The following is a 17,850-nucleotide window of genomic DNA, read 5'->3' as shown; positions in this document are numbered from 1 at the left end:
AGATGGTTTAGACATAACAAATCCTGCATCTTGGCAAGGGGTTAGACTAGACAACCCTTGCAGTCCTTCCTAACCATATGGTTCTATGACTTACTAGGACTTTTCCACCTCTAAGGTCTGTGATTCTATGGCGCATGTATATATGTATTCTCACTTCATGTACTCCATATTACCTCAACTCTATAAACGTTAAGCATGTCACTCATTCTAAAAAGATGTTTTCATCTCCTCTTTGTGATAGGGTGCTGTAAAATGAATGCACACAATACTCCTCCTTTGAAAACAGAAAAAAAATAATTTTGTGAAACACTTGGTTATCTACTGGGCTTGGGGCTGTTGGCTCAAGTTTCTGACCAATCATAGAGCATACTGTCATTAAGCCACTAGGCAATGCAAAAGAAAGCCCATTATTGATTATACATGATATTATCTATAACCTAAACACGGGAAATATACAAGAAGTTACTGCTCCTTTTGAGTCTTTTCCTCCTTCAGTTCAAAAGCTGTTCACAGCACACACATTTCACCAAGAAATTCTACATTAGACCAAACTGTTATTTTTTTATACTATATTTGTAAAGCATCTTCATGGGAAGAAGTGTTTTGACTTAACATTTCAAATTTACCTGTAAAATAAGTGAAAATGTACTCCTCTGTCTGACTTACAGAAGATAATATTTAATGCAATTAGCTGGAATATTTAACATAAATTACATTGTCGGAATACTAATTCTCTGATTTGCTCTGTCATATCTCTATTTTCTCTCACAGTTGTCAAATTACTGAATGCATCGGCTCTCACACAGCATATGTGGTTAAGAGCTCTGCTGAATCAAGACCAAAGTCAAAAAGTGTAAATACATAGCATAGGTCTAAATTTAAAAAGATATAAATACTTATACAATATGCCCTGTGTATAGATATGTATGAAAGCATATACAATATATACCTATCCTTGTAATAAAATGCAAACTACCTTTAGTACTTTCACATTTTAAAGACAATTACAATGAAGTGACAAAATGCTCCACAATAGCAGCACTAAGTCAAATGCTGTCCCTTTGCTGACAATGTGGCATGTTTTGCAGCTATATCTTATATATATATAAGCAATAGCTTTCCTACCACAGCATAAACTTGCATTTTTTTTGACTAACAGGTCATATACTGACACTGCAATCTGTACAATCATATGAAAACAAAGAAGGATGTGCCAAGGCCTGACATATTTCAACAATAATGATTAATGGAATGGAAAATATGGGAAATAAAATTTCATACAAAACCTGACGTTTACTTTTATAAAGGAAACAGGAATATACACTTTTCCCACAGTCTAGGATAAACACAATCAGGTTTTGGAAACTGCAAAGAAGAACAAAGTACCGATAGTCTACAATGAATGAACTGTATGCCAAAACAAACAAGTACTGACCACTTGATAAGCTGTCAGAAAATGGCAAATTGAAAAAAAAAAAAAAAAAAAAAAAAAAAAAACACCTAAGGCACTTAATTTCTTTTTTTCCTGGAATGCCCTCACCCTCATTAGAGTGCTGTCACTTATTGTGCTGCCCTTTTATCCCCTTAAAGAGGCCATTAACAATAATTTCATAGCCTGATAAAATTTCCAATTTTTTGGCTAATCTCCCCATCACTCTCATTTCGTAGAGGAATACAAAGCAAAACAAAATATTGTTTCTGTTTTTCCTTTAAACACTTTCAAAGCAATAACTTAGGATCGTGAATGGATTTGTGGGTTTTCATAGCTATGGATCAGATTCATAGATAGATTCATAGATACTAAGGTCAGAAGGGACCATTCTGATCATCTAGTCTGACCTCCTGCACAGCGCAGGCCACAGAATCTCACCCACCCACTCCTATGAAAAACCTCACCCATGTCTAAGCTATTGAAGTCCTTAAATCATGGTTCAAAGACTTCAAGGAGCAGAGAAGCCTCCCTCAAGTCAACCATGCCCCATGCTACAGAGGAAGGCAAAAAACCTCCAGGGCCTCTCCAATCTGCCCTGAAGGAAAATTCCTTCCCGACCCCAAATATGGCAATCAGCTAAACCCTGAGCATATGGGCAAGATTCACCAGCCAGATACCCAGGAAAGAATTTTCTATAGTAACTCAGATCCCATCCATCTAATATCCCATCTCAGGGGATTTGGCCTATTTACCCTGAATATTTAAAGATCAATTACTTACCAAAATCCCATTATCCCATCATACCATCTCCTCCATAAACTTATCGAGTAGAATCTTAAAACCAGATAGATCTTTTGCCCCCACTGCTTCTCTTGGAGGGTTATTCCAAAACTTCACTCCTCTGATGGTTAAAAACCTTCGTCTGATTTCAAGTCTAAACTTCCTGGTGGCCAGTTTATACCCATTTGTTCTTGTGTCCACATTGGTGCTGAGCTTAAATAATTCCTCTCCCTCTCCTATATTTATCCCTCTGATATATTTATAGAGAGCAATCATATCTCCCCTCAACCTTCTTTTAGTTAGGCTAAACAAGCCAAGCTCCTTAAGTCTCCTTTCATAAGACAAGTTTTCCATTCCTCGGATCATCCTAGTAGCCCTTCTCTGTACCTGCTCCAGTTTGAATTCATCCTTTTTAAACATGGGAGACCAGAACTGCACACAGTATTCTAGGTGAGGTCTCACCAGTGCCTTGTATAACGGTACTAAAACCTCCTTATCCCTACTGGAAATGCCTCTCCTGATGCATCCCAAAACCGCATTAGCTTTTTTCACAGCCATATCACATTGGCAGCTCATAGTCGTCCTATGATCAACCAATACTCCAAGGTCCTTCTCCTCTTCCGTTACTTCGAATTGATGCGTCCCCAACTTATAACTAAAGCTACTCTAATATTCTGTGCATCCTCAATTCCTATGGTTGTTTGCAGTTAAATCTGTATCATATTGACTTTCTATTTGCTGTTGTTTATGGGTATGGCTACACTGCAATCAGAGGCGTGATTGCAGCCTGGGCAGGCATACCCACACTAGCTTCAATCCAGCTAATATGGATAAAAACAGTAATGAAGACCATGGCATCAGCGCAGGCTGTCCAAGCCCACCTGGTTCCCCTGGATACACACTCACATTCCTAACCTGTGCTGAAGCCTGCAGTGCTACATCTACATTGATCCTGGAAACCTCTCCTCATGCAAGTAGTCTTTACACACATGAGCAGTCCTTTGATTTCCAATGAGCCTACTCACATGTAGGATCTCCTTGCATGCTTGGAGATTTGAAAAATCAGATCCAAAGAATGCAAGGACTTCACCACACTTTCAAGTAACTGAAATGACTGCTCATGTGATAATCATTGAGTCATCTAGAAAATAAATTCAGAAACATGTAGATTAGAATCTACAACCTAAAACAAAATATATATTAATACCCAAAAGTTGTCTTCCATAACCACAGTATCAAGGATAAGAAGATAAATACGTTCTTCCTTAGCCTGTCGTTGTTGAAAGGACATAGGCATCGCAGTATGGTAAGTCCCCACGGCACCTGCTTACACTATATCCAATATGCAATACAGCATTCAGTCTTCAGTGGTATCAAGAGTTCACTGTAAGCACTAAAATCCACCCCTCAAATTAACAGAGTGAGGAGAAAAAAGTCAGGGTGGGGAAAGGAGAGGAAAATTAACAAACACGGGGCGGGGTGGGGGGAGAAGAAATTTTCCTTCTGGGCATATTTAAAAAAAAAAGGTGGATAGACTCTCCAAATCAACCATGTTACCAAGACCAAAAAGAAAACTGCCAGGCTTTTGAACACCATATTACAAAAGAAGTCAGTACATTATCATAATTAATGTTTAAAATTTCAGTTGTAAATAAATCTCAGCTGTTAAATTTGATTTTTTTTAAACCACACTGAAAGGAGTTATTTCTGTTCTACTGGTGGGCTTGTTTCTGAGATCTGTAAATTCAATTGATGTTTTCAAGAAAATGAAAGAAGATGGTTAATAGTTTCTTTTATTTTCTACCTTTTTAGAAAAAGAATATACCAGTCTCCACCTAGTCTAAGTTGTATAGTTACATGAACTATACATTCTAATACATGGTTTCATGTTGTGTGATATAACAGGAAAGTAATCAAATGCAAGTAACCAGAAAGAACAGCTATTTACATGCAACATGTAAAAACCTTTTTTAAAGTAACATGCAAAACATTTGATTAGAGGTCTGAAGCAGAGAATAATTAATGCAAAGTACATTTCTACCAGTTTCACAAAGCCTAAATAATATATTTTCTCCTGTGAAAATAGTAACATTATGTTGTATGTGTGAATCACGGGATTTTTAAAAATAATTTATATTCTTTTTGATTAAATTAATACAGAGAGATTCTAAATTAACAAAATCCCATTTAAAACTATAATAGTTTTTTTATGGGAACTCGGGTGACAGACAGCTAAACTAAAACTTGTAGAAAATATGATTTAACTTTAAAAAACATTTAAATTTTAAAAGCTATCAAATTTATATACGATTAATATTTTATACATGTGGTTTTGTGTATATTATGCTGTATGTATATATTTATATTTACACAAATAGAACACGAACATTCAGGATACAATCTGTGTAAACACAGTATACAACTAGGAAGTGTAAATTGGTGTGCATTTATCTACATATAAGTACAGACGTGTGCAATCACACATATCTGCATGATTATATGCAATAATGCAATCATTTCACAAGGAATCAATTCAATCTGGTGTTTCCCACTAAATTACAAGAGGTTTGTGTGACTACTCCAAATTCTTCTGCTTTGCCATAGAAAATTAGTTCCACTTAGTTGGGTATCAATGAGCTATTCAGTGTATGATGCAGTAGGGTTACAATCAGCTCAGTACTTAAGCCTGCAATGGATGAGTACCTTTAGATAAAAATGAAATTCAGAAACAAGCTATAAAAGAGGGGTGAGGGAAGGAAAACTCCCCCCAAACTACAAAATATGAGACGGAGACCAACACACCACACCGATACAGACATGATTAGAATGGAAGAAGATCTTGAGGTATTTGCCAAAAGTGTTCAGATACTCTTGGATCTGCAGATTACCTGCTGTGAGCAGGTGGAGAGAAGAAATGACTGCAAACAAAGAAACTGAAACAGACCAACAGCAGTTGCTTTGCTTACAAATGAACAACTAATGTGTTGCGTCAAAACGAATTCTCACTAACAAGAATATATTAAAGCCTAGCAAACAAATGATATCTTATGATACTGAAAACTACTTCATTTGCTCAAGGTAAGATAGAGAGTACTTGGGTTTTTAGAAATATGTAAATATTACTGGTGGCATATATATATGTATTAGTCAATGCTTGGCACCAAGGCAAAAACAGTGGGGTAAAATGTATTAAAATATACAGAATTTAAAACACAAAAAGTAGCAAAAAATAATTACAATAATATCACAGCCCATGTGAATACTCTGAACACATTTTAAATACTGCAGCTAAAAAATGTTTAAAAGCGGCCATTACTTTAGAGTCGATCAATGGGTTTCCAACTTGACACGCTAAGGAGCTGATTTTCAGAGATGCCAAAGCACCCGTAGCTCTCGTAAACTTCAACTGGAGTTGTGGGTCCCAACACCTTTTGAAAATCAGGTTTATCATGTTGGGAACCCAAACACCGATTCACCCAAAATTAGTAGACACTTTAGATAATTTAACCTTTGAAAATATGGGCTATACCTACATATGATTTATTTCTAAAATAGAGGAATAGAAAAAATCAGTATTTTAAAATTTGCAAAATTTCCCCAAATTTCTTCCTTCACAGTTTTCCTCCCCACCTGGATGAGATCATTGAGGGACTGCCCCTCATAAACCTAAAGACACTCCCCAAGATACACATGGACCTCAGAGATCTGCTGGAGGCAACAAGAGTCTGTGAAGAAACCCTTGGCTCCACACATGCCTTTCCTATCTCTGTTCCCTGCAGAAGACTTGCATTAAGGAACTTGCTTAACCAGGGCTGTGCTGGAAGAGCTGTTAGAGTTCCGCAGTGCAGAGGAAGAAATTGCATAAATTACTGCAGATTAGAGCCACATTAACTTATTCAGCAAGTTGTGTGTGCTTGGGGAATCTGGATCTCAGGAGGTGAACCACCCAGCCCTGCCTGCCGACACTTCAGAGGCCCATGTGGTTGAGTCTAAGTGTTGATTAAAACATACAGCCAACTGATTGACTACACTTGTCATTCATAATTAAGAAGGTTCAACAGCCGAGCCAAAGTTTAGCCAGAGTTATTGTCTAAAGACAAAACAAACAGCACAGTAACCAAAGGAGATATACATACCTTTATTCCGGGAAGCAATTCTTATCTTACACAGAACATGCGCTTTGAAGATACACCCCAAAACTACCTCTATTTATATCATGGCTGTTTACAAGTTAAAGAACACTTTCTCCATCACCTAAGATCTAACTCATTGGTTCCTTAACTTGTTGTTCTGTACCTTTCCTTATCTCTGTTTTGGATATCACATTCCAAACCAGTCAGGCATAGAATATACCATTCATGTGTATTCCAATTTGCTAATGCCAAAGCTGATTTCAGCTTTGGGAAATATTGTAGATACACCTGTAGCTGAGGTAGATCCATTCATTCCTTGTAGATGAAGTCTTCCAGGTAACCTATTGGATGGACAGTAGCCAACTTATCAAATATTGCAGTGTCCAGATCTAGTATCAGTAAAAATAGTGTAAAAGAAATCTACACAGAACCCAATGCTGAGAACAACTGTTTGGAACAACATGTGCCTCGATTAGGATGCAATGTCACTAACCCCAAATTATGAACTGTACTAAGTGGAATTTGCCTACACCATTTAAAGGCACTGGTGAGACCTCACCTGGAATACTGTGTGCAGTTCTGGTCTCCTATGTTTAAGAAAGGATGAATTCAAACTGGAACAGGTACAGAGAAGGGCTACTAGGATGATCCGAGGAATGGAAAACCTGTCTTATGAAAGGAGACTCAAGGAGCTTGGCTTGTTTAGCCTAACTAAAAGAAGGTTGAGGGGAGATATGATTGCTCTCTATAAATATATCAGAGGGATAAATACCAGAGATGGAGAGGAATTATTAAAGCTCAGTACCAATGTGGACACAAGAACAAATGGATATAAACTGGCTACCAGGAAGTTTAGACTTGAAATTAGACAAAGGTTTCTAACCATCAGAGGAGTGAAGTTTTGGAATACCCTTCCAAGGGAAGCAGTGGGGGAAAAAGACCTATCTGACTTTAAAATTAAACTCAGTAAGTTTATGGAGGAGATGGTATGATGGGATAACATGATTTTGGTAATTAATTGATCTTTAACTATTCATGGTAAATAGGCCCAATGGCCTGTGATGGGATGTTAGATGGGGTAGGATCTGAGTTACTACAGAAAATTCTTTCCTGCATATCTGACTGGTGAATCTTGCCCATATGCTCAGGGTTTAGCTGATTGCCATATTTGGGGTCAGCAAGGAATTTTCCTCCAGGGCAGATTCGAAGAGGCTCTGGAGGTTTTTCGCCTTCCTCTGTAGCATGGGGCACGGGTCACTTGCTGGAGGATTCTCTGCTCCTTGAAGTCTTTAAACCATGATTTGAGGACTTCAATAGCTCAGACATAGGTGAGAGGTTTTTTGCAGGAGCGGGTGGGTGAGATTCTGTGGCCTGCGTTGTGCAGGAGGTCGGACTAGATGATCATAATGGTCCCTTCTGACCTTAATATCTATGAATCTATGAAAAAAATCACTGCCAATTTACAATAGCCTCTGTTATGCACTGGGGACAGTACCATTTAGCCAATTATTCGTAAGATTAGATAATTTCCCCTTTTCAATAGTCCCTAATGAACTGGTTATGGTAGTTAACATAACTCCCATAAATAGTGCACATAATTAATTAGTCAATTTTTACTTGTTTGGTTAAACAGTTTAGCCATGTCTTCTTGATTAGCTATTGGGTCTTGTGCATGTTCCTGATAAAATGTTATTAGCCTGCTTCATGACCTTTTCAGTTTTGTTTTCTCTAAATCATGCTATTATGTTAAATCCCAACAGAATAGTTAAAGAGACAAGTTGAGTGAGGTATTATCTTTTACTGGACCAATTTCATCAGTGAGAAAGAAGCTTTCAAGCTTCCATAGAGCTCTTCTACATCTCATCCACCTTGTCTCTAACATCCTGGGACCAACACAGCTACAACAACACTGCATAATAGAATAGTTGGTTAACAAGTTTTGGAAACCCTACAGAAAATTTCATATGCTGGGATGCCTTGCATTTTTAAACCGTCATGTAGTGCAGACAATGACACCACTGTGCAATCCTACACCTCATTGTCATCATCATGGCCCCAGTAGGGGCTGAACACAAACCCTCTGACAGGGTCCCATGATTCTTTCTCCATCCTAGTTGTCCACCTACTTTCTTCCACATTACTATATTGCATTTTACTTTACTGTGGTATCTTTATTTCTGCTCTCTGTTCAAAAGAACCCATCTTCACACTGGAGGATGTATGTATCAGGGGAGGAGCTCTCTTATGATTATGATGCCGTCAACTAGTTGAATGTAATGTTTGAGTATACATATTCTTTTGGTGTGAGTGTGAACATTTTCCTTACAATCAAGTATACCAAGTCATTTGAGTCACTAGGATTTGTAACTCCCCTGGAGAAAATTATGATGTTATGGTATTGTGATAGCTAATACTTTTAAATTAACCTTTTGGATAGTAAAGGCTTTTGTCAGCCTGTCAGGGTTCCTTCCCCACTCTGAACTCTGGGGTACAGATGTGGGGACCTGCATGAAAGACCCCCCCCTTATAATAACCCCTTAGCTTATTCTTACAGCTTAGGTTAAAACTTCCCCAAGGCACAGATTTCCCTCTTGCCTTGGGATCGCTGCCACGACCAAGTGATTTAACAATCAGGGAAAGGACTACTTAGAGTCCTATTCCCCCAAGCCTATACTCCCCCTTTCCTGGGGAGGCTTGAGAATAATATCCTAACCAATTGGTTACAAAATGATCAAAGACCCAAACCCCTGGTCTTGGAACAACGGAAAAATCAGTCAGGTTCTTACAAAGAAGCATTTTATTTAAAGAGAAAAAGGTAAAAGAATCACCTCTAAACTTAGGCTGGTAGTTAACCTTACAGAGTCGCAGAAAATTCAAAGAGCACAGAGGACCCCCCCACCACCGCCTCTAGCCTTAGTTTCAAAGTTACAACAAAACACGGATAAAACTTCCTTTAGCAAATGGAAAATTCACAAGTTGAGAAAACAAAGATAAACTAATACGCCTTGCCTGGCTGTTACTTACAAGTTTGAAATACGAGAGATTTGTTGAGAAAGATTTGGAAAACATGGATTAATGTCCGGTCCCTCTTAGTCCCAAGAGTGAATGAACACAGAAACAAAGAACCCAAAACAAAGCCTCTCCAGCCCCAGATTTGAAAGTATTTTTTGTCCCCATTGGTTCCTTTGGTCAGGTGCCAACTACGTTACTTGAGCTTCTTAACCCCTTACAGATAAGGAGGAATTTAGGCTACCCCATGGGGTTATGATGCCCCCCAAATCACAGATGGTGTCAGACAGCCTGTACCACACTGGCTGTGATTTCTTCCTGGAACTCTAGGAGAAAACAGAGTTAATAAGACACATGCACCTCTAGAAATATTACTGATTATATAAAAATTAACAATATGTTCCACATTTCAAGAACGATTTTAACCAGCTGATTCTGGGAAACTTTCATGGGAGAGTGCATTAGCTACTTTGTTAGAAGGTCCTGAAATGTGCTGTATTTTAAAATAAAATGTTGGAAAGCTAAACTCCATCGAGGAAGTTTTTTGTTATTGTCCTTGACAGTATGAAGCCACTTCAGCACAGTATGGTCTGTTTGCCGGTGAAAATGCTGTCCTCAAACATATGGGCGTAGCTTTTCCAGAGCGTAGACAATGGCGTAACATTCCTTTTTGCTGATTGACCAGTGACTTTCCCTCTCAGACAGTTTCTTGCTGAGAAATACGACAGGATGGAATTCTTGATCCGGTCCTTCCTGCATTAAAACTGCTCCCACACCACACTGGGACGCATCTGTGATTCCTAGGAAAGGTTTGACAAAGTCTGGGGCCCTTAGCACAGGGTCAGACATGAGTATTGCTTTAAGCTGGTTAAAGGCCTTCTGACACTTTTCAGTCCACTGAACTGCATTTGGCCGTTTCTTTTTGGTTAGATCTGTCAGTGGGGCGGCGATTTGGCTATAGTTCAGTACAAATCGCCTGTAATATCCAGCCAAGCTTAAGAAGGATTGGACCTGTTTCTTTGACTTTGGGACAGGCCACTTTTGGATAGCATCCACTTTGGCCTTTAGGGGGTTGATAGTTCCTTGACCCACTTGGTGTCAATGGAGTGGTATGCCCGTTCGGACCGTCCTGGGGTGGCGGAGAACATCGGCACGAAGCTAGTGCACAGCTCCTTGATCTGCTGGTACTGCATATGTCCAAGGGTCATGGAGAGGGTCACCTCTTCCACGCTACCACCACTTTTTCCTTCATAGTAGACACTTTCAGGCCATTCAGCGTCATCTCCTCCCTGGGCTGTAAACTGACAAACCTTTAATTCTCTGGAATAAAAGGGCTTTAGAGAATTAACATGGTACACTTTCGGCTTTAGGTTTGAGGTAGGGGATGCTATGAGGTAGTTAAAAGCTCCCAGGCACTCTTGGACCGTAAATGGCCCTTCCCATGACGCTTCCATCTTATGGGCCTGGAGCACCTTCAAGACCATGACCTGGTCCCCTACTTTGAAGGAATGCTCTCTGGCATGTTTATCCTACCAGGCTTTTTGCTCTTCCTGAGCATCTTTTAGGTTTTCTCTAGCAAGGGCTAATGAGGTTCAGAGGGTGTTTTGTAGGTTGGTTACAAAGTCCAGAATGTTAGTTCCTGGAGAAGGCATAAACCCTTCCCATTGCTGCTTCACCAACTGTAATGGCCCCTTAACCTCGTGGCCATATACAAGTTCAAATGGTGAAAATCCTAAACTGGGATTTGGTACAGCCCTGTAGGCAAAGAGCAACTGCTGTAACACTAGGTCCCAATCATTGGAGTACTCATTTACGAATCTACGTATCATGGCCACCAAAGTTCCATTAAACTTCTCCACCAGGACATTTGTTTGATGGTGGTAAGGGGTGGCAACCAAGTGGTTCACCCCATGAGCTTCCCAAAGGCTTTTCATGGTTCCTGCCAGGAAATTAGTTCCCAAATCTGTAAGGATGTCAGAGGGTCAACCTACCCTGGCTAAAATGTCTGTTAATGCCTGACACACACTTTTAGCCCTAGTGTTGCTTAGAGCTACTGCTTCTGGCCATTAGGTAGCAAAATCAATGAAAGTCAGTATGTACTGCTTTCCTCGGGTGTCTTCTTTGGGAAAGGACCCAGAATATCCACAGCTACTTGCTGAAATGAGATCTTAATTATGGGGAGTGGCTGGAGAGGGGTTCAAGAGGGGCTTTGACTTGGTCTTGGGGTTTTCCCACTCTTTGGCACACCTCACAAGGCCAGACATAAGTAGAAACATCCTTGCCATTCCCTCCCAGTGGGATGACCTCCCCAAACAGTCCTGTTCACCCCAGCATGGCCACTAGGATGATTGTGGGCTAAGCTCAAGAGCTTTACCCAGTACTTAGTTGGAAATACCAACTGTCTCTGAGGATGCCAGTCTTCCTGGTGCCCACTAGAAAGAGTTTCCTTGTATAAAAGTCCTTTTTCTACAACAAATCGGGATCGATTAGAAGAGCTGAAAGGTGGTGGGTTGCTCTGTGCCGCCGTCCAAGCTCCCTGGAGGCTTTCATCTGCTTCCTGTTCAGCCTGGAAGTGTTCCCTTGATGCTGGAGACATCAGTTCCTCACTGGATTGTGGACCTGGGTTTGGTCCCTCTGGAAGCGATGCAGGAGATGGGCCTATTTCCATTGACTGTGAACCGCTCTCCGTTGGTATTTCAGGCTCTGGTTGAGCATCTTGTGTAGGGTTATCTGCTGCTGCTGCCAGTGCAGGCTCAGTGGTGCCCTCTAGTGTTCAAGTTGTAGACTGGTTTGCAAGCACTGGACTCAGTGCTGGCAACGGTTCTGGTGCTGGTTGCTTTGCCAGTTCCGGTTCTGTGACTGGCTTTGGCTGGATCTCTGGGACTGGATCCACTATGGCTGTTGCAGTCGTTGGCAGGGGATCCAGTTCTACCACCTCTGTCTGGGTCTCCGCTAACACAGACGGGGCCCTGGTGGAAGGCTCAGGAAGAGGGATAGGTGTGAAAGCTTGCTTAGCCTGGCTGCAGGTGACCATTCCCACCCTCTTGGCTAGCTTCACATGGTTGGCCAAATCTTTCCCCACCAGCGTGGGAATGGGACAATCATCAGACTGCAAAAGTCCACATTCGTGACCAGCCCTTGTACTGGACAGGCAACTCAGCTGTAGATAAGTTTAAAGATTTTGGCATGAATGATTGAATTGTTACTTGGGCCTCTGGGTTGATGAATTTGGGGTCCACTAAGGATTGGTGGATAGCTGAACCTGTGCTCCAGTGTCCCACCATGCTATAATCTTATTCCCGCCCACATTCACAGTCTCTCTTCACTCTGAGGGTACCTGGGAGGCATCTGGGCCTGAGGGCCTTCGGCGTGACTCTGGTGTAATGAACGGCAGTCTGTTGGGGTTCTTGAGGCAGTTGGCCTTCACATGCCCCAGCTCATTACATTTAAAACATCGCCCAGCTGACTGGTCACTGGGGCAAGGTGGGTTGCTGGAGACTGGTGAGGTGGGACGATAAGGTGTCTGGGTTTTTCCTTGGGATGTAGGTGGGGCCTTGGGTTGCTCCCGGTGATAGGGAAGCCTTTTGTTTCAGGTTGCCCCTTCTGATATTTGCTCCAACTGCTACTAGTTTTTTTCTTTTCTGCCACCTCCACCCATTTGGCTCCAATCTCCCCCGCCTCGATTACAGTTTTGGGCTTCCTATCTAGGATGTACCTTTCTATTTCCTCAGGAGCACCCTCTAAGAACTGCTCCATTTGCATTAGGAAGGGCAAGTCTTCCGGAGATTTAACACTTGCTCCTGATATGCAGGCATCCCAATTTTTCCACAATGTGGTAGGCATGTCAGGTAAATGACATGTCTGGTTTCCACCTTAGGGCTCTGAGCCGCCGATGGGCATGCTCGGGTGTTAGCCCCATTCTGACTCTCGCCAGGGTTTTAAAAAGTTCCTAACTGATCATGTGCTCCTTAGACATTTCAGCCGCCACCTCTTCTAAGGGTCCACTGAGCTGCGGCCTCAGCTCTATCATGTACTGGTCTGTAGAGATGCTGTACCGAAGGCAGGCCCTTTTGAAATTTTCTAAGGCGGCCTCGGTATCATCGCCTGCCTTGTAGGTGGGGAACTTTCTGGTATGGAAAGCGGTACCTGGAGAAGGATTGCTAGGGTTGTTTGGTATATTCTGCTTAGCCCTTGCCATCTCTAACTCCAGTGCATGCTTCCTCTCTTTCCTTCTCTTTCTACTCCATAGCTCTCTTGTGGGCAGCCTCTTCTGCCTCCTCTTTGGCTTTCTCTGCCTCCATAGCCCTCTTGTGGGCAGCTTCTTCTGCTTCCACCTCCAAGCACCTTAAGGCCATCTGCCTATAATGTTCTTTTTTCCACTCTTCAGCTTTGAATCTGGCTAAGTCTAATTTTTTTTGGACTTCACTGTCCGTCATTCTAGCCTTCCTATGATTAATCTCCTAATCTGAGAGCTAGAAAGAAAAAAAAACAAAAAAACAACCCAGCTTGTGAATTCCCTTGCTGAACCCCTCTGCCCTGAGGCAGAGAAAAAAAAACTCCAGTTGATCTCAGCTAAAAAAACCCTGCTTCCAAGCAGCCAAAAGGAAAGAAAAAATTGTCCTTTTAAAATCCTGTTGTGCTTTTGGTTCAAAAATGATCCCACTGCTGCCAGGGTTCCTTCCCCACTCTGAACTCTGGGGTACAGATGTGGGGACCTATATGAAAGACTCCCTTAGCTTATTCTTGCCAGCTTAGGTTAAAACTTCCCCAAGGCACAGATTTCCCTCTTGTCTTGGGATCGCTGCCACCACCAAGTGATTTAACAATCAGGGAAAGGATCACTTGGAGTCCTATTCCCCCAAGTCTATACACCCCCTTTCCTGGGGAGGCTTGAGAATAATATCCTAACCAATTGGTTACAAAATGATCAAAGACCCAAACCCCTGGTCTTGGAACAATGGAAAAATCAGTCAGGTTCTTAAAAAGAAGCATTTTATTTAAAGAGAAAAAGGTAAAAGAATCACCTCTGTAAACTTAGGCTTTTAGTTAACCTTACAGAGTCGCAGAAAATTCAAAGAGCACAGAGGAATCCCGCCCCCCCCAGCCTTAGTTTCAAAGTTACAACAAAACAGGGATAAACCTCCCTCTAGCAAAGGGAAAATTCACAAGTTGAGAAAACAAAGATAAACTAATACGCCTTGCCTGGCTGTTACTTAAAAGTTTGAAATATGAGAGACTTTTTGAGAAAGATTTGGAGAACATGGATTGATGTCCAGTCCCTCTTAGTCCCAAGAGCAAACACATACAGGAACAAAGAACCCAAAACAAAGCCTCTCCAGCCCCAGATTTGAAAGTATCTTTTGTCCCCATTGGTTCCTTTAGTCAGATGCCAATCAGGTTACTTGAGCTTCTTAACCCCTTACACGTAAGAGGAATTTAGGCTACCCCTATGGTTCTGACACAGCCCAATTAAGTTAAAGAAGCTGAGAGCTAAATTGAAAAAGGTGACTGCAGATGTACACTTATTGCAGGAGACTCAGCTCATTAAAAACTCAAATAAATTCCACTGGGGGAATTTTCCACAGGGACTGGGTTGGCAGAGTAATCAACTCTTCCTTCTAGGAAGAGAGGAATGGCCATTCCTTTTCCTAACACAGTAAGAGTACAGGATGTTTGATGTCCTTATTTTCTTCTTGGTCAAGATGGTCATTTATAAGGCAACAGAGATTTATAATTTTATGGTCGTTGGTAATTTGGATTTCCCAGCTCCCTCCCTACCCCACAATCCATCCATATCATTGACATGGAAGTTGAGTCAGCCATAAGATAGAGTGATTGCAAACTAGCTGCTGACCCATTATTAGATCAGTCATGACCTCTGGAGACCTCTCTGCCATTGCTAAGGTAACCTTATGGCTACAGACCTCTGACATGGTGGTGAAAGATATCTGGTACTTTTTCAGTCTCTGTATTAGAGATTACAAGTGTGTCTTTCCTGCTGATCATATGCATATTCAAGACTCACTTTTTAAAAAGTAACTTTAGCAACTCTGGTAGACTCCATGAAAAATGTCAGCACAGCTGTAATAGCAGAATCTGATTACGCTCCCATTTTACTGGATGCCACAGTGATGAGCACCATCACAAGAAAAGAGATCAATCCAAGCCAATATTTAATACCTGGCTATTAAATGACTTCCCTTTTCCCTTTGCTCTTAGAAACAAAGGAAGTCTCAGACTCTTCTCAGACTATCCACTTGCAAATGAGATATTGTGCAGATAGTATAAATTTTATTGCATGGGGAGAAAAAATCATTCACCAGCTCAGATGGATGTATTATCTAACAAACTGAAGCAGATAATTCAGGTGTTTGCAAGTGCACCTACTTGATTACTGCTATTATATATGCAGTGAAACTATTTACATACAGACTCTAAAGAATGCTGTGGAGGCTTCAGAATCCCTTTAAGGGTGGTTTCTCTCTTCCTGTGTGGGTCTCTTGAGAAGAAATCCCCTTCAGCAGGATTTGCCTGGGATGTCACCATGGCACCAATTTTAGGGAGCTCGAAGAGTATCTGTGTTCTAGAACCGTGTAGAGTTTCCAGATTTGCTAACTAAGCCTTTAACAAGAATTTTTCACTCCTCTCTAAAGATCTCTTTCAAGACAAAATGAAATGGGAAGCCAAATTCTAGTTTTGGTGAAAGATTTTCCCTTGCCTTTAGATATTTGTTAGTTGCTCAGCAGCAATGGTGGCACCTCTGAAAGAATGCCAGATGTCTTTGCCATGTGACTCAACTGCCTACTTAAGAACCTGGAATGAGACCACCTTTGGTGGTGGAAAGGGCAATGAAGTTTGGGTGTTGGGGAGTGGAATTTTGTCCTCAATCTTGAAGAGTCATTGTTGGTCCATTTTGGAGAGAGCCAAGAGGAACATTGACACTTGTCCTTTTGGAGCTGTCTCTGGAACAGTCTTTATTGATGTACAGAGGCAGAGAGGGGAATGAAGAGGCCCAAGCAATCTGCCCATTCTCTGAGCTCTCTCTCTTTGCTCAGCCTGGAAATTATTCGGTCTGAGCTCCCTTTATGTGGTTCCTGAGAGGAATTTTTCAAAGATGGAGCACCTCATCTTTGATTTGCCCTGTTTAGCCTGCTCTAGATATTGCAAGCTGGTCAATCAATGGGTCAAATAATGTAACTTGACGCATGTTATTTGAACATGGTCAAATATGGTCAAATATTCCAGCACGAATGTCATGATGTAGGCAAGAGGACCCCCTTTTTGATTGCATCATGGTGCCACCTGATAGCAAACCTACTGAAATATCTTGATCGCTCATTTTAACTGCATGATAATGTCACCTATTTGGAAAAAAGTCTACTAATTGAAAGTTGAGCATCTTGATTAGCTTGAATCTTCTAGAACAAACATTGTATGTATGTATATCTTTATTTCTATGCCATGTCATTTACGAAGCATATTAAAACAAGTTAAAAGACACAGTCCTGGCACTGAAAAGCTTACAACCTAAACTGACTAGACAATGATATAGAAATAAACTCAAAAGGGAGACGGAGAGGAGGACTCACAGTCATTAAACTTCCACCCCCAACAAAAATAGTAAAGATGCACAGCCATAAAACGGTTTTTAGAGTTGGCCTGCTGCCTATCTAGCATAAGTGATTTTTTGGTTTTATGGATGCTATGTGTGTTTTATTTTTAATTTCATTCATTTTCGAACAATGTCCACTTTTAAAGGCCAACCTAAAAATAATTACTCTCATATTTGAGAAAATCATTTCATGGTGTTTTGCATTTTTCTGAATTAAAATAACTCAGCTTTTTTGTAATTAGGTATAAGTATCTATGGGTAAGCCTATTAGAGACCATAAAGTCTTGCTCTTTTTTGTGACTGTTCTTATAAATTAGTGCTTTAAAACATTTGACATTATTTGACAATATTTGACTGGTCAATTGACCAATTATTTTTGAACTGGTCCAATACCCAACCCTAGTCTGCTCCTCCATGAGTGGGAAGGGGAACACGGGGAGGGAAAGAACATAGTGGGTGGCCTGGTACAGAAAGCAAAGCCCTGGAAGTTTTTGTGTCTTAATGAAGAGAAGTAAAGAAAACTTTTGTTTTATGCAGTCATAAAATCAGGTTTCAGAGTTAGTGGAGAAAGAGGAATTGCTGAACTGCCACTCTGCTTGCACAATTGGAAGTAGGGAAATAATGAGGGACAGCACAGAGAACGACACACAACGTAGATTATGAGTTTAAAAAAAAAAGAAGGAAGCCTAAAATACAACGCTGCCTACTTCAGCAAAAGTCCCTAAGTTTTTTCTTTTGGGGGATAGGGGAGGAAAGAGTGGAGAGGGGGTTGTAGTGGTTTTTTTGTTTTTTAAATGAGGTATTTGAGAGATCTCTTGTATTTGCTTCAATTGCCAAGAACAGGTGACAAGTAAGGCAATGAAAATCAGTTATTCAGTAGCAAC

General features: G+C 40.9%; 1 protein-coding gene across 1 annotated transcript in view; it reads right to left on the bottom strand.

The window, feature by feature from the left end:
- Positions 1–17,850, bottom strand: part of PCCA (propionyl-CoA carboxylase subunit alpha) — a 408,049-nt gene that overhangs the window by 73,529 nt on the left and 316,670 nt on the right. The gene's annotated exons all lie outside the window — the stretch shown is intronic.

The sequence above is a fragment of the Dermochelys coriacea genome, chromosome 1 (assembly GCF_009764565.3).
Source record: "Dermochelys coriacea isolate rDerCor1 chromosome 1, rDerCor1.pri.v4, whole genome shotgun sequence".
NCBI classification, from domain to species: Eukaryota; Metazoa; Chordata; order Testudines; family Dermochelyidae; genus Dermochelys; species Dermochelys coriacea.
This window is presented reverse-complemented; position numbering and strand designations above follow the sequence as displayed.